General features: G+C 48.5%; 1 pseudogene; it reads left to right on the forward strand.

Moving 5' to 3' along the window:
- Window positions 1–8658: 8658 nt before the first annotated feature.
- On the forward strand, window positions 8659–13252 carry LOC109754237 (putative disease resistance protein RGA4; annotated as a pseudogene).
- The last annotated feature ends 4848 nt before the right edge of the window (window positions 13253–18100 follow it).

An 18100-nucleotide genomic window follows, 5' to 3' on the forward strand; every position in this document is an offset into this window, starting at 1 on the left:
GATAGAACGAGCCAATGCATTGCTTGTTTTAGGTATAAATTTCTATTAAAGCTAATTAAATTTAAGTAAAGTGACCACTAACTCCTGTTATTACAGTACCAATACAGACCCGCTCGTGAACCCACGTGTGGCCGGAGGCGTTTGAATACGCCGAGGGTGCATCTTCTACCGGGCGTGCAGCGGACGAGGGAGGGGTGGTAACTGTTGTCGCCTGTACACACTCAGCTTACTGTTGAATCCAGTTCCCCAAGAGCTGAAAAACGAACTGCTGCCGCCGCCTACACACTCGTTCACTCGAAGAGACTCCAATGGCCATCCGAGGGGTGAGCCTGCTGGATATGGACTTCAGCAAGGAGTTCCCCTTTGAGTTCGCCGTTCAGTCCTATGGCTGCACCAAGTTCAATGTGATGTACACCAACGATACGGACTAGGTGAAGCTCTGCCTCGCCTCAGTCCTATGGCTGCACCAGGTTCTGGAGCATTCGTCTATTTCATCGGCAGCGCCGACTGCACCTTCGCTACGGTGGAGAGAAGGAAGAACGCGATGATTCGGCCATCTGGTGCAACAAGCTTGTCGACATCTAGAAGCAATAGAAGATCATCAGCAACGGGCAGGAGAAGGACTCTGTGGTTGACCTCGCTGAGACCATCAGCGACCCTGATACGCCAACATGAAAGAAGACGACCTGAACATGTGGGAGCTACCTCTGAATCTAGCCTACATAACCTACGCGGCCAAGGACGCATACGCATGCTACGACATGTACAGGAAGATCTTGGACATGAGGGTGTGTCTGCTTCCCGTAACCGATGAGTACACGGACAGCCGCAGCATCATGATCAAGCATGCCAGGAAGGTCTAGATGTTGTACTTTATCTGTTTATAAGCACCTTTATCATCTGAGTGTCGTAATTATCTGTTTTATCCGAAATATTTCTTTTAAGAACCCATTAACCTGATTGCTTTTTTAGTGGCTATTTGCTTATGTATGTAACTAGTTCACTTGTCTATTTAAAAAAAACTAGTTCACTCGGCTGCCGTGCTTTGAATCTCCTTCCTCCCAACATATTCCCCTCCTTAGGTGGACCCAGCAGGTCTCTGAATTTTCTCCCACTTTCTTTTTCGATGTAAACTAAGCTTTCTCCCAGTACTTTTCCCTAGAACCAACTCAATTGTCCCACGTCTAGCCTAAAAAATAATAATACCCCACGTACTATTAACTCATCAAATTAAAATGATATTTTATTTCGTAACTTGAAAGTTCTTACAAAATAATAATAATTGTTTATATATAACTTGGCAAGTTAACTCCTAGTGATTGCATACATAAGCTTGCAAAGATTTTACTGACCAATGCAGTAATAGACGTGCAATCATGTGTTTATGTTTTTATAACATTTCTCCGTCTAGCCCAACATGATATTTTCACCCAGCCCAGCAAGTCCGCGGATTTCGAGAAAAATACAAATGGGATTTAAACGGGCTGCATAGATGCTACATCATTGTTTCACCCAGCCCACCAAATGGACTAAAAAACAAATGGACTGGCTGACATGTGGTCCAGCAGGTCGAAGCCTAAGAAGGCGTTGGATTTACATCCAACGGCCGACATTCTTCTTCAATCTCTTGTCTTCTTCCCCCCCAGCGCTGCCGGAACCGCCTGCTCCAGCCTTCGGCGTCCAGCGGCGTTGTTTTGCGCTCCTCAGCGAAACGCTACCCCGCCGACGGCCAGGCCATCCCTCCACTCCGCACCTCCTGTTATTCTGTGCCGAGTGTAGGCCCACCCCGCACCGGAACCAGTCAAGTTTCCCACTCCTCTCCGTCTGCAACTCCACTGCCGCGTCTTCCCCATCTCCGGGTCGTTCTAGTCTGGGGCCTTGCCGTCGTCCGCCGCCTCGGTGCGCTCGGCACGACGTGGTCAACATACAAGAGTCATCGGAAGAGGACTGAACGTGGAGAGCCTGACGGCTGGGACCCACAAGGTCCATGGTCGCACGCAAGGAAAGTTCCTCCTTATTACGCATTGTACGTGGACTGTACGTGGGAAGGGCTTCTGTATTTCGCGAAAAAACGTTCCCCCCGCTGACAGGTCGGACCCACCAGCTATATCTTCGCACGCAAGGAAGTTCCTCCTTATTACGCACAAAAAAGATGAATACCCCCCTGCTAGCTGGGACCCACCATAGTGGGTGGCTGACTTGTGGGCCTACTAAGTTGACGAGGACGGAGGGCTTTGTCAACTTAGTCAATATGAACGATTCTAGCTCCAGTGACCGTACGATGTCCATCCAACGGCCATAGTGCTTCTTCAACCTCTGGTCTTCTTGCTCTAGCCGCCCAAAGCAGCGCCGGTCGTGCCGCGTGCTCCCTCCTCTCGTGGCCGGCTGTGATGCCGTGAAGGCCTCACCGCCCCCTACTACTCCCACCGCTGGCCCAGGGCATCCCTCTACTCACCCACACCCCCTGTTATTCTGCGGTGACGGCAGCCTCACGCCGCAGCCGAACCAGTGAACCCTCGTACTCCTCTCCGCGTGGGCATCCACTGCCGCGTCTTCCCCAGCTCCGCGTTGTCCCCTTCCTAGGCCTCGCCGTCGTCCACCATCTTGGTGCTCTCGGGTCTCGGCGCGGCGTGGTCAATGTGGTCAACGACCGACTTCCATCGGAAGAGTATTGTACATGGAGAGGCTGACAGCTGGGTCCACGGCCACAGCCCAGTTTTTTTGTGATTTGCCAAGTAAGTCGCTTTGTCACGCCTGTTGGGAAGCAAATCTTTCAAGACCGGGAGAGCTTCATTCGGCTGGCCTAGAAAATGGCCTATCAGTAATAAGAAATGGGCTGTACATTTTTAAAACACATCAAAACGGCAATTAGTTTCACATATCTTTTTTCATTTCGAGATTTTTAATTACATTAATTTTTATGCGTGGACAATTTGTTGGATTTTATATTGATATACATTTATTTTTAAAATCAATTTGAATGTGAGTCGAAATTTCGGGATTAAAAATAGTTCGGACCGCACCGAAATATGCAAAATTTCCTATAATTTTTTAACCGTGGGCACAATATGGGCTGTAATGCTAACACAAAAAGAATATGGGCTCCAAAAAAACCTTTAGAATTAGCAAATGGGCTCTAAATTATTAGAAATAATGGCAGATGGGTTGTATGTTGTTTTCCACAGATTTGAGGCTTTCCTAAAAAAAGTTGACGCACAAGCAGTGACTGTTGGATGTCCATCCAACGGCCGTCGTGCTTCTTCAATCTCTGCTCTTCCTGCTCCAGCCGCTCAAACAAGCGTCGGGGGGACTGCCTGCTCCCTCCTCCCCGCGGCCGGCTGTGCTGCCGCGCAGGCCTCACCGCCCCACCGTACTCCCATCCCTGGCATAGCCATCCTTCTACTCACCCACACCTGCTGTTATTCTCCGGCGACGGCAGACGAACTAGTAAACCCTCATACAGTCATACTCCCCTCCGCGTGGGAAACAACTACCGAGTCTTCCCTGCCTCCGTGTTGTTCCCTTCATAGGCCTCGCCGTCGTCCACCGCCCTAGTGCTCTCGGCGCAGCCTGGTCCACGTGGTCAACAACCGACATGCATCTGAAGTGGACTGTACGTGGAGAGGCCGACAGCTGGGTCCACGGCCGCACGCAAGGAAATGCCTCCTTATTACGCGCAAAATAATGATTCCTCCACCTGACATCAGGGGCCCACCGAAAGGGCCTCTGTATTTCGCAAAAAAATCGTTACCGCCGCTGACAGCTCGGACCCACCAGCTATATCTTCGCACGCAAGGAAGTGCCTCCTTATTACGCACAAAAAAATGAATACTCCCCCTGTTAGCTGGGACCCAGTATAGTGGGAGGCTGACTTGTGGGCCTACTAAGTTGACGCGGACAGAGGGCTTTGTCAACTTTGTCAATATGCACGATTCTAGCTCCAGTGACCGTACGATGTCCATCCAACGGCCGTAGTGCTTCTTCAACCTCTGGTCTTCTTGCTCCAGCCGCCCAAACCAGCGTCGGTCGTGCCTCGTGCTCCTGCCTCCCGTGGCCGGCTGCGATGCGGTGGAGGCCTCACCGCCCCTACTACTCCCACCGCTGGCCAGGCCATCCCTCTACTCACCCACACCCCCTGTTATTCTGCGGCGACGGCAGCCTCACACTGCAGCGAACCAGTGAACCCTCGTACTCCTCTACGCGTGGGCATCCACTGCCGCGTCTTCCCCGGCTCCGCGTCGTCCCCTTCCTAGGCATCGCCGTCGTCCACCGCCCTGGTGCTCTCGGCACGGCGTGGTCAGCGTGGTCAAGGAACGGCTTCCATCGGACGTGGACTGTACGTGGAGAGGCTGACAGCTGGGTCCACGGCCGCAGCAAGGAAGTGCCTCCTTATTACGCGGAAAATAATGATTCCTCCACATGACAGCGGGGACCCACTGGACGGGCCACCGTATTTCATGAAAAAAACGTTTCCCCCTGACTGCTGGGACCCACCAGCTACATCTTCGCACGCAAAGAAGTGCGTCCGGGCAAAAAAACGATTCGCCCCCGTGACTGCTGGGACCCACCAGCTACATCTTCGCACGCAAGGAAGTGCGTCCTGGCAAAAAAACGATTTGCCCCCCTGACTGCTGGGACTCACCAGCTACATCTGCGCACGCAAGGAAGTGCGTCCGGGCAAAAAAGAACGATTCGCCCCCCTGACTGCTGGGACCCACCACCTACATCTTCGCACGCAAGGAAGTGTCTGACCGTCGGGACGCACCTGGTCGAAGCGTACGTAGTGTTGTCATTCTGGTCGCGAACGTGTACGTACATACTGGTGGATGTAGAGGCGCGCACGTGTCGTAGTAGAGGCGCATATATAGCATGTACACGTACGTACAACGGCCAGGGTGCAAGCAAGAAAATACGGCCACGTACGTACATACGGGCGGGGTTTCGAACGCCTACTCGCGCATATGTACGGCCAGGGCTCGTGTACATGGCTGGGTCGGAACGGAGAAACAGCGTCGTCGTCGTGTTCATGGGGACCCAACCGGCTGGGTCGGAACGGAATGTGTGGTCGTGTTCATCGGGAGGGCTTGGACGGAACAGGCGATGGAAATGAGGCCTGGCGTACCGCACAACGGAGGAAATGGCCTTGTGTTCGACCGGCCACGTTTGAAATGGGATTCTGTTCATCGGGAGGGGTGTGGTGTACCGCAAAACGGAGGAAACGGACCTCCTACGGTCGAAACGGGGGTCCTGTTGATCGGGAGGGGTGTGGCGTACCGCAAAACGGACGAAACGGACTTGTGTTGGAGCCCTATGGTCGAAACGGGGGTCCTGTTCATCGGGAGGGGTGTGGCGTACCGCAAAACGGGACTCCACGAGATACTGTTCATCTCCACCGTCGACCTCCTCCAGCCTCCACGGGCTACCGTCGACCTCCTCCAGCCTCCACGGGCTCCTGTTCATCCAGCCCTCCACACCACAGGGTCCTGTTCATCCAGAGGCAACGCCACGGGGTCCTGCATCCACCCCCACCGCTCACTATTCATCCAACCCCCCTCCCCCCCCCCCCCCGCAACGCTCACTGTTCATCCAATCGATCGGCTTCAGTTAGCAGCAGTAGCGAAGGAATCGCTCGATCGGGTTCATTTAACAGACATCGATCGATCGCTCGGCTTCAGTAACGCGTAGCCTACAGTGCAATCTTTCGGGTTCAGTTAGAGCCCAACGCCTCGCTCGGGTTCAGTTAGAGCCAACGCCTCGCACACACGCGCGTACGTGTATGAGAGAAACGCGCTTCTACCACGGTTTTTTCCGTCATGGGCGGCCCAAAGAATGTCATGCAGCTGCGTCTCCGGCCCGCCCAGGATGAAAAGCCCATTTTCTGTCATGATTTTTTGTCATAGAAGTAGGAGCCCACCAAATCTATGATCATACCGGGTTTTGTCACAATTATCGTCATAGAAGTGTCATATGTATGACAGAAAAAAATTCGTTCGGCCCAAAATGTCACGGATGTGTCTTTTTTTTGTAGTGACAATTCCCTTTGTCCATCGGTATGTTGCTTGCCCGAGATTCGATCGTCGGTATCCATATACCCTGTTCAATCTCGTTACCGGCAAGTCTGTTTACTTGTTCCGTAACGCATGATCCCGTGGCTAGCTCATTAGTCACATTGAGCTCATTATGATGATGCATAACCGAGTGGGCCCAGAGATCCCTCTCCGTCATACGGAGTGACAAATCCCAGTCTCGATTCGTGCCAACCCAACAGACACTTTCGGACATACCTGTAGTGCACCTTTATAGCCACTCAGTTACGTTGTGGCGTTTCATACACCCAAAGCATTCCTACGGTATCCGGGAGTTGCACAATCTCATGGTCTAAGGAAATGATACTTGACATTAGAAAAGTTGTAGCAAACGAACTACGCGATCTTGTGCTATGCTTAGGATTAGGTCTTGTCAATCACATCATTCTCCTAATGATGTGATCCCGTTATCAACAACATCCAATGTCCATTGTCAGGAAACCACAACCATCTATTGAACAACGAGCTAGTCAACTAGAGGCTCACTAGGGACATGTTTTAGTCTATGCATTCACACATGTATTACGGTTTCCGGTTAATACAATTATAGCATGAACAATAGACAATTATCATGAACAAGGAAATATAATAATAACTATTTTATTATTGCCTCTAGGGCATATTTCCAACAATCTATTGGATGTAATCTTGTTTTGCGGTGTGTTTGTTGAGATCCGATGAATTGTGGATTTATGGTCAGATTATCGAGTATTATTTTAGTCTACTCTGAACTCTTTTTATGGATGATTAAGATTGTTTGTATTTCTCTCTGATCTATTGATTTGGTTTGGCCAACTAGATTGATCTTTCTTGCAATGGGATATGTTCTTTGTGATGGGTTCAATCTTGCGGTATCCTAACCCAGTGTCAGTAGGGGTAGCGAGGCACGTATTGTATTGTTTTCATTAAAGATAAAAAGATGGGGTTTCTATCATATTGATTGGATCTGCCCCTCTACTTCATGTCATCTTGCATAAGGGGTTACTCCATTCTTCTTAACTTAATTCACTAGATGCATGCTCGATAGTAGTCGATGTGCAGGTGTTGTTAACATTCTTAGCTTGGTGACTCCTACTGATTCGATAAACCTTGATTCTTAACTGAGGGAAATACTTTCTGCTGCTGTGCTACATCACCTTGCCTCTTCGGGGAATCCAACAACTCCTATGGGAGTAGCAGAACCTTGCAAAAGTTCCAAATCCTGGAGTTAGATGTTTATGTTGAATACCTATTTGGTGATTTTCAACATGGGCTGGAGAACCTCTCTTCACTTGAGCATGTCTATATCTCTGTGCTGGTTTGTGTTAAGTGATAGTGAGCTGATCAATGCACTTCAGAAAGTGCTTGATATTAATCCCAACAAGCCCACACTGACGGTAAAGGTAACTCCACGCTGACTCACCCTTGTCCATATGTTAGTAACTTAATTAGAGTTACTTGTCTGCTCTTTACTACGTGTATATTGATTCTGACTCCATTTGGGTGCTTTGGCGCTTCAAGTTCTAATTCAGTCCTCGAAGCTTCATAGGCTAGTGAATTTAAAATGTGAAATCTTCCATTTAATTAGTTTTACTCATTGCCTTTTTATTTGACGATTAAATAGTCTCTTTATATTAATTTATGTAAAACGTACTGTCGTAACCTTCTAAATTCTAATGCTATATATTTTTTTTCTTTTTCCCATAATGGTTTTCGATCGTTTTGCCAATTTATTACTCAGTATTGAGCGCCGGACAACTACAATCTTTTCAGATGAAATACTGTATGACGAGGCTTATATTGTCACGGGCAAGAGGTACAACACCAAATCCTCTCAGGTCATTCCGTTCAGTTTAAGTGAAGAGTTTTGCTATTTTGCAGCAAGGTGTAGAATACATATTCTACACTTTATTATGTCGTAGTTTTGATAAGAGGGGTAGATATATAGTAAATTTCTGATTAAGATGCCGTAAATGTTTGGGTCGTAAACTGTTGTAGAAAATTTCGCAAATTTCCATACAAAATCCCGTAAAACTAGGGTTTGTAGATTAAGTTATTCTAATCATAGGGTGGCTGTTGGAATGAATTATTATAGAATTCAAAATGATTATTCATGGGAACTTTGATATTTCTGACAAATTTCGGAAACAGTAGAGGTAAACAGACATTGAAATATACTACTTAATTCATCTGCACGAGAGCTATATAATGCTTCCTTGGTAGGTGCAGCACCGCTGTCCATAGAGGAATAATCAGAGCTGAGGTGCTGCCCGCCGGAGGAGAGATCATGGTTGAAGCCTTTTTGGCACCATTCCAACATCATATTATCCCACCAAAAGGAAAAGGAAAGCCTCCGTCCAGGTCCAGCCGCTAAACCTCCACCGTGCATTCTTCTCTCCCCGCGCCGAGAACCCCAGCTCCCCACCGCCCACCACCCACCGGCGACGCCCTCGCCGCCCTCCACAGCGCTCGGACGGCGGATACTTTTTTCCCCTTCAACGATGTAGCTAAAGGCTTCTGCTCCAGAACCCCATTCAGCTCCTCCACCGGCGACCCTCCACGGCGACGGACAGCTGCTCGGGAGCGCTTTCTTCCTCCTCGACCGTGAAGCTGCCTCGCCGTTCCCGGAAAAAAGAAATCCCTTTTCCACAGAAAAACCAGCCGCCCCTCCACAGACGACCCTCCGCCCATCGGCATCGGCTTCCGGCGATAGATCTCTTCCTCGTTAACAAGGTAACGGAAGATCACCACTCTTCCCAAAACACTCCTCTCTCCGTGTTGCCTCCCGTAGAAAAAGAAAGAGAAAATCCCCCTTTCACACTCTTCATTATTCTTTGGGTCTGTCTAGGATAAGCTGATGTCCACTCTGTTTGTGGTCTATTTTTTTTTCTATTTTTTTTTGCTGCATTATATATTTGTGGGAGCTTAGATGTGACATCCTTAAAAAACATCTAGATGTGAATTAGACAAACTGTTATTCTTTGCAGCAAAAAGACCATTCGGTAAAATCCACAGCTTTCCATGGCCGGTGGTTTGGAAATGAGTTCTGCCGCGCTCGTAGCGGTGGTTGGCTGGTTGGTGTCGCCAGTCGTCACCTTCTTCATGCCCAAGATCCTTTCCTGCCTCGGCTTCGACACGTCGCAGAAGCTCCAGGAGCTGGAGATCCACATCATCCCGGAGCTGAAGAAGACGATGCGGGCCATAGAGGAAGAGAGGATGATGCGCAGAGGAGACAAGCAAGCGGACATCGATGTGGTGGCCGTGCTCGACAGGATGGACCGCATGCTCAGGCATGCTCGGGAGGAAGTGGAAGACATCATCGATGACCAGCAGGAGATTGACTTGTACCGCTTCAGATTTTTACATCGCCTCAGTGGTGCCGTGGAGACCTGCATTGCTTGCTGCCTTGAGATTGCACGAATCCTCTGGAAACGATTGTCTCAGCTAATGCACTGCATGTGGAGGAGCTCCTTGTGTGGGTGGTTCCGATGCAGTTCAGCGTCGTCAGTTGCGGAGACTACTAATATTGCGGCCACAGCCGAAGAGCCCGGTAAGGTGACTATCGATATTGCAGCCACAGATCCGGTGACCACCAATGCTGCGGCCTCAGACGAGCCCGTTCTGGTCCGGTGGCTCTCTTGCTTGTGCAGCTCCTTCCACTTATCCATACACCTTCGGATAGTTGATGCATTCAAGGTCGCCTGCACTTACCGAGATTGGTCCTATGACGTGGTTGGCATCACAAGTTACCAGGTGCACACCCAATTTCTTCACCCGTTCCTTATCTCATATGCCCTCTGCGGCTCTGCCAGTCTCTGTGTAATGTGTAAAAAAAGATTCTTTTTTTTTTTATTTTCTCTTAGCATGTCTTCACAATGAAATTGTGTGTTTATGTTGTGAGAACCAACATGCCATGTCATACGTATGCGCGTTTCAAATGACACTATACTATTTGTCCAAATGTCTAGTCACTGATTACTTTATTTGTGTAATCACCAAATGGTTGTATTTACCACATAATAGGGAGCGTTCTATGCATAACATTTCAGATTTGGAATATAAACAATATTTGTAATAATTATTATATGTTTCCTTGTTTACCATTTGTGCTTAATAATATTTTATTTGCTCCCTACTTTTCTTGTTTGTATGTACCACACATAATCCATGTTGAACCTATGGAGTCATTAATAGCCAGTTTGTTTGTTTCTCATGGACCTTTTTTTTTAGGATCACGATCAGTTTTGGTTTAACAAATGATTTTTGTATTCCTTGTGCATGGCCATTTTTGTTCCGTTCCAGCATGATATCTAATTTGTTCTGCATTATGGTCACCAATGTCTAATATATGCAATACACACTCATTTGAGATTTTGCTTCTTGCAGGAGCATGCCACTGCGTTTGATTTTGTCCTTACTGCAATCCCAAGACGGAGCTTAAAGAAAAGAATTGAGAAGGTAGAAAGCACCATCAGTGAAGTGAAGAAGTATCTGCTCTTAGGCACAGCAAGCAAGAGTGCGCCGAATGATATTGTCAACAAGAACAGGAGCAGAATCAGAACTGCTAGCAAGCGGAAGGTATTTGGCCGAGAGGCGTTCCGCGATAGTATCATGGCAAAGCTCCGTGAGACATCACTGAGCTCGGGTACTGGTCCATGTTACTCGGTGATTGGCATATATGGTGTTGCAGGGTCTGGGAAGACTACCTTTGCACGATACACCCGAGATTACATAGAGGAGGAATGCAAGGAGGAGAAACTTTTTGACACCACCATGTGCATTCATGTTTCGGAGACTTTCAGTGTCGATGATATATTTCATGAAATGCTGAAGGATATTACCGGAGATCGGCACTCCCATATTTCAGATCATGAGGAGCTTGAAGAGAAGTTGAAGAAAGAATTGCATGGCAAACGTTTCTTTTTGATATTGGATGATCTCTGGGTGAAGACCAAGAACGACCCACAACTGGAGGAACTAATCTCTCCACTTAATGTTGGGATGACAGGAAGCAAAATCTTGGTAACGGCTCGAACAATAGTTGCAACTAGAGCTCTGTGTGATGATGAACCTATTAAAATACCTGATTTGGACAAGGATTTGTACTTTTCGATGTTTATGGATTATGCACTGGGCGGCACAAGCGTTGCTGATGAAAAAGAATTTATATGAGTTGGGCGGGTGATTGCAGAAAAGCTACACCAATCACCTATTGCAGCCGTAGTAGTGGCAGGACGGCTTGGGACAAACCCAGATATCAAGTTTTGGAAAAATGCTGCAAACCATGAAATGTTGAATGACACCATGGATGCTCTTTGGTGGAGCTATCGGCCGCTCAATCCGGACATCAGGCGTTGCTTTGAATTCTGCAATACATTCCCCCGAAGATCGAAGTTGAGAAGGGATGGGTTAATTCGTCTGTGGATAGCGCAAGGGTTTGTAAAGAGCAGTTGTGCAACAGAGGACATGGAAGATGTAGCTGAGGGCTACATTCAAGAGTTAATGTCATGCTCATTTATGCAACAAGAAGTAGATGATTCCTCTGAAGAAGAATACTTTACAGTTCATGATCTGCTGCATGATTTATTAGCCAAGGTTGCTGGTAGTGATTGCTTCAGAATTGAGAATACAAGGAGCCACAGAGGAGAAGGCTGGAAGGAAGAAGTCCCTCGAGATGTCCGCCATCTTTTTGTTCAGAATTATGATGGAGAATTGATAACTAAGAAGATCCTTGGATTGGAAAATATACGCACTCTCATCATTGATGTTGTTCAAAGGGACACACCAGTTGAGGAAAAAGTCATTGAGAGTATATGCAAGAGGCTGCCAAAATTGCGGGTACTAGCCGTTGCTTTCAGCAATAACCTTTCTGGAATCTGGGAAATTAAGTTCTCGGTCCCAAAATCTATTGCTCAGTTAAAGAACCTACGTTATCTTGCTTTCAGGACATTTGGCTCATGCTATGTAACTTTACCAAGCGCACTAACGAAACTTCACCATATCCAGTTGCTAGATTTGTACTTGGCTAACATGTTGGAATTCCCCTTTGTTGACCTTGTCAACTTGCGGCACATGTTCTGCAGTGGAGACTGGAAATTCCCTAACTTGGGCAGGCTGATATCACTCCAAACGCTACCAAGCTTCACAGTAAGCAATGAACAGGGTTATGAGATAAGGCAGCTGAGGGACCTAAACAAGCTTCGTGGCAGACTGTACATCGATGGCCTTGAAAATGTTAAAAGCAAGGAGGAAGCTCTTGAAGCCAATCTAGCTGCCAAGGAACGGCTCACAGATCTGAGGTTGGAATGGGATGGTGATAATGATACAAGGTGCAGTCCCGTGGGGCTTGAGGGCCTGTGCCCTCCCGTGGGGCTTCAAAAACTTGCAATACGTGGATACAGATGTTCAAGGTACCCAGATTGGATGGTGGGTAAGCAGAGCGGTGGCGTAGAGGGCCTGCGAAATCTTTCTCTCTGGAGTTGCAGCCAACTGGGACCTGGTCCTGAATTTGATGCTTTCCCTCATCTTCGTGTGCTCGAGATTTGGTCCTGCAGCTGGGACTCCTTGCCAGCAACATGGAGCGCCTCACGTCGCTCAAGGAACTGGGTATCTGGTATTGCGAGAATATCCGGTCTCTTCCAACACTGCCCCAGTCTATTGAGGAATTGCATCTTGCTTTCGGCAACGATGAGTTCATGAAGTCTTGTAAAACAGTCGGACATCCAAACTGGCAAAAGATTGAGCACATCCCCATGAAAAGATTTTCGGTGAGCTAGCAAGTAAGAATGTAATCCCTTTTGCTGCCTTGTTTTTCCATTTTGTACGTGTGAACATTGCCTCTTGTGTGTATAATGGACGATCTGCTACTAACTCGGCTTATTTTTGTTAATCCATTTGCTACTGGTTGACGTTTCAGAGAGGCAGTGAAGGACACGTCTGATGGTCTTGAATCAATCAGGAGAGGCTTTAGGCATCGCAGGACAGTGAAGGGCATTTGAACAAGTTGGCTGGAACTTCCAGCGAAACTGCAGGTCCTGGCGCTTTCCCCTTTTCCACCGACAGCATGTGTTGCTGTTTCTTGAATGTTGTCTCACGTTTCTCCTTCTTTATTACCTCGTTTGAAGTGTTGTATGATATTAAAAACCTACTTCCTTCTCCACTTAGATAGGCTGCTCTGCATTTCTGAGGATTAAGCTGTTGTGAATGCCCTGAATGTTAGAGTGTTGGGCCCATCTCAGTCCGCTTTCACTCATTTAGTTCTTCTTTTAGGTTTCTGCTGTTGATCAGTAATTTGGACTACCAAGACACCTGGTTTCAGTTAAATGAAATGTCTTGCTTATGCTCTCCTGAGCTTTGTTACTATGTGATGGAACTTGTGTCCGTGTAGCCAGGTACTCCATGCCCTGGTGGCTGCTGCTCCAAACTAATTTATTTTTGGAGTTGGTTCATGTTGATCAGCATAGCTCTCTACTGTTGGTTTTCAGTTTCAGAGCGCGAACAGACGGTGCATGTTGGTAATAAATCAGTTACTGAACCGAGTGTAGTGGAGTAGAAGAGCCGTGGGATACTCGATCCAATGAACTGCGGCATCCGCTGCATGCGTCGTACAGGAGGCAGCGGCACAGTTCAGTTGAGCAGCTTCAGAAAGATTTGAGACCTTCGATCGGTTAACAGTTAGTTGTTCAACCAGAGTCCAAAAAACACTGTTTTAGGTATGATAGGGGCGAAACTTCTTCTGGACAGTAATATTTGGATTAAATTAATTACAGAACTTTTTTGTTAGAAACACAGTACACACGTAGACACTGTGATCCCTGATGGGTTTGGGGCATAACTACCTTCCTAACCATCCAACCATAGGTTGGTTCTCTGATTACGGAAAACTAGTGCAATGGAAATATGTATATGCATGGCAATTGTCCACTTTTATAAAAATGACAATGTGGAAATCTAGACATGCATCTTAGTCCTCAAGAAAATCACTGAATCCCCCACATAGCTAGTATGAGCATGATGAGCGACACCAGATCTCTGCATAGCTGATGGGTAGGTATTCTTCTCGTTGGCATGTTGCGGCGAAATAGAAGTCGTCGGATCATGACTGCGATGGATGATGCATGATAGCATAGCTAGCAGTGTCGTGCGGATCATGGCATGCCTTACTTTTCTTGCATAGTTGGCATTGCCAATGTTCTTCGTCCAGTGATGCCTTAGAGCAACTGTCACATCATGTGTTTTACATGACTTTACTTAAACTATAAAAGACAATTATTTGAGCCATCAAAAAATTTCTTCGCGAACCAATATGTGGTTGGATGGTTACAGCACTAGTAGAAAAACGACCTTTAGTCTTGATTCTGTAACCTGCACTAAAGGGTGGGGACTAAAGGTCCCCCAGCCTAGGATTGAAAGCTTACTATTGTCACGTAAACAACAAGTGATTTGAAAACTAGGGGGAATATAACTCGGAAGTTAAGCGTGCTCAGGTTGGAGTAGTGAGAGGATGGGTGACCATCCGGTAAATTAGACGACTTGGAATGAGTGGTGATTAGGATTAATAATGAGGAGTGACTAGATATTAAATCGTCAAAGAATCCGGAATTTTGAAAATCAGAAAAAAAATCAATTTTTTTTTAAAAAAAATAAATAAAAGAAAAACCTTTAGTCCCGGTTTGTGTCTCCAACCAGGACTAACGGTTAGATCCCATTAGTCCCGGTTTGTGATGGCCCGGGGATACAAACAGGGACTATAGGTTGGCCCTTTAGTCCCGGTTTGTGTCACAAACCAGGACTCAAGGGGCTCGTGGGGCCCCGGTCTGACGCCAGCCTGCCGCCACCCCTTTAGTCCCGTTTTGTAACACAAACCGGGACTATATGTCACAAATGATCCGGGACTAATGCATAGCCGTTTGAACCGTGACTAATGGTCACATTAGTGCCGGTTTATTTACAAACTTGGACTAATGAGCTGAACATTAGATCGTTTTTCTATTACTGGAGGAAAAATTATTCAAAAAAGATTTTCCTTCTTTGATTTCCGTTGTTTATTTTAATTGTTTTATTGGTGAAGCCACCGATGTCAGCTGCAAGACCCTACAACGGGCGCAAGACCTCCATCGCGCTACCGACCCAAAACCGCCAAGTGGACGAGGTCGTCGCACCATCGAAATTGCCGGCTCCTCCTGCACCCAGTGTCACGCCAGACCTCCGCGTCCTCATGGTGACACATGGAGCACTCACCAACACTGAAAGTATTGATGTTGGTGCCATCTGCGCATTGATCGAGCCCCTTCAAGCCGCCGTCGTTGGCACCGGAGTAATCGCCGCATCCACACCAGCTCCAACCATCGATCTGACGGGGAGACACCCGTTCACGCCACCATCCAATGTATTATTTTGAAAAAATATATATATATTCACCGGTGTACTTTTTTTTTGTGTTAACAGATCTATGTAATTTGTTTCGGTAATCATTTCTTTTGAAAAAAATAAAATAAAAGTTAGCCAAATTGAGTTATTTACCATCTTTGTTTGGACCGAATATTTTTACCAAGTTACGTCAACATTTTTGTTGAATACATGAAATATTCTATGGACAATTTTTTTGTCCATACAAAATATTTTTAGTCATATAAATTTTAGAAAATGCGAGAACATTTTGTTTCAAATGTATGGATATGTTTCCCTTATAAGGTGAAACATAAGACCTTTTTTTGTTGTTGAAACAATTCTCGGGAGTTGAGGAACATTTTAGTTTTACAAACGAAATAGTTTACTGGTGAACCATACTTTTTTTGCAACAGTGCCGAACGGCTCACGCGCCCCCTCCAATAGATTACCTTATCCGCGCGCGCTCTTCCTCTCGTCTCTCCCGCTCAGCCGCCTCCCATCTCTCCCTCATCTCCGGCGTTAGGAAGCGGGTAGGACCTGGACTAGGGCACCGGCGGACCGGCAGGAGGTGGCGGCGGCAGCTTGAACTGGCGCTAGGCAACCGGAGCACCTGAAGGCAGCAGTGGCGGCTGAAGGAGGCGAGCAGCGGCGGCGGATTGAGCGGCAAGTGCATCAGCCATGAACCCCTTCTTCCTTCGTCTTCGTGCTACGTGCTCGGCGCGGACCTTCAACGAGAATGAGTTCCACTTTGCACCAAAGGGATGGGCAGCAACACATCAAGTCCTCCCTAGGTCTCCAATTGCAGCAATTCGGCTGCCGAAATTGATGCCTTGGGAAGCTTCGGCCCGCCTGGATGACTTGTACTCTACACTCCTGATAACTTGTACTGTACATCCCTCATAACTTTGTTCTGCACATGGTCGAGAACATTTTGTCTCTGTCCACAGTGGTGTTGACAATAATGGTAGAAAAAACGATAAAGTTAATTGGCGAAAGCTCCAATCTTGTGACAAAACCGGATCGGAAGGAGTGCTCGCAACGATTCTCTCTCTCATGATTTTTTCCCGCAGGTATGTGTTGTGGGCAAAAAAAATGAAAAAAATATAGCACACGTGCAAGGATTCGAACTCCAGTCATGGGGTTTTCACCGGTTTGACGTTTCAACAGAATGACAATAGTGGGTCTCAACAATCTTGAGTATATAGACGAACCATTCGTCCTAGCCAATTATGTGGTGCAGGTTTTCTATGTGAAGGACTTGGAGGGCAAGAAGCCTCTCCTGAAGATAAGGTAGGAGACGGATTACAAATCCTAGAATACCAAATATATCTCTGACCCCCCCCCCCCCCCCCCCCCCCGCGGCAGTCGTAGCGTTAGCGTCGCAGACAATAGGAGCATCGCGAGCGGTTAGACTGGAGAGAATAGCACCCGACGGGCTGACATACCCCCGCAGTCGTAGCGGGAGCGCGGATGGTGTCGCGTAGCGGATGCGTTGACTGTAAAGGAAGCCGACGAGTTGCTCAAGCGGATGATAGCCCTCTGTGCCGATGTCGAGGTAGCCGAGAGCGTAGGATGGTGTAGCCGTGGTCGAAGTAACCATGTGAAGAATGCCGTGGTCGATGTCGAGTCGGGATAGCCGGTGTCGAGGTAAACACCGTGGAGCCGCGAGTCCAAGGAGGCACCGAGTTTGCATGGCCGCAATGATGTCGAAGTAGGAGTGCGCCGGGAGGTAGACGGTGTTGATGAAGCTTCGCGCCAGGTTTGCCAAGCCCGGGGACACGTCGTGGACGAAGGCACGGATCGGCGTTGCTAGCACCGGGCATGTGTAGACGGACGAAGACGAAGTTGACGAAACGCCGCTCCAGGCTTGCCAGGCCCGGGAACACATCGTGGGCGAAATCACGCACCGATGTTGGCAGTACCGGGCATGCATAGACGAGGGACCTGCACAAGCTGTACGCCATGTCGGAGAAGTCGGAGGGGCTAGCAGAGAAGAACTCGACGACGATTGCGGCGTTCCATCGGCGCGGGCCGATGTCGCCAATGATGGTTGGAGTAGACGAAGTGATCAGGGTAGATGACGGTGACGCTGGCGACGGGCTGGTGCTTGGACGAAGACGAACTGGGTGGACGAGCGGCGGTGGTGCTCGAAGTAGGCGATGAACCCGACAGCGTGACGAAGACCGGCGCGGACGGTGGCGTTCCCGCGCGAAGGGAGACGGTGCAGCGCATACCACGGGAAGTCGACGTGCGGGGACGACGAAGTGGACCGAGGGCCGCGACGCTACGGCCCGAAGGGGCGACGGCGGGAAGACCTCGGGGCGCGGCGGGGACCGCGGGCTGCGACGCGGCAGCCCAAAGGGGCGGCGCAGCAACGGAACTCGGGTCGGTGCAACCGCGGGACCGACTCAGGACGGCGGTGTGGACCGCGTGCCACGCTCACTACGGCCCGACGGCCCGAGACGGCGGCGGCGCCAGGGTCAGCGCAGCCACGGGACGGCCTGGAGCGGACAACCTCGGGGCGGCGCGGGGCCGTGGGCCGCGGCACTACGGCCTGAAGGGGCAACGCGGCGGTGACGCGGGTCAGTGCAGCCGGGAGAAGAACCACAGGACGGCGGCACTGTGGTCCGAGGGGGCGACGCAAC

Source organism: Aegilops tauschii, chromosome 1 (assembly GCF_002575655.3).
Source record: "Aegilops tauschii subsp. strangulata cultivar AL8/78 chromosome 1, Aet v6.0, whole genome shotgun sequence".
In the NCBI taxonomy this organism is placed as follows: Eukaryota; Viridiplantae; Streptophyta; class Magnoliopsida; order Poales; family Poaceae; genus Aegilops; species Aegilops tauschii.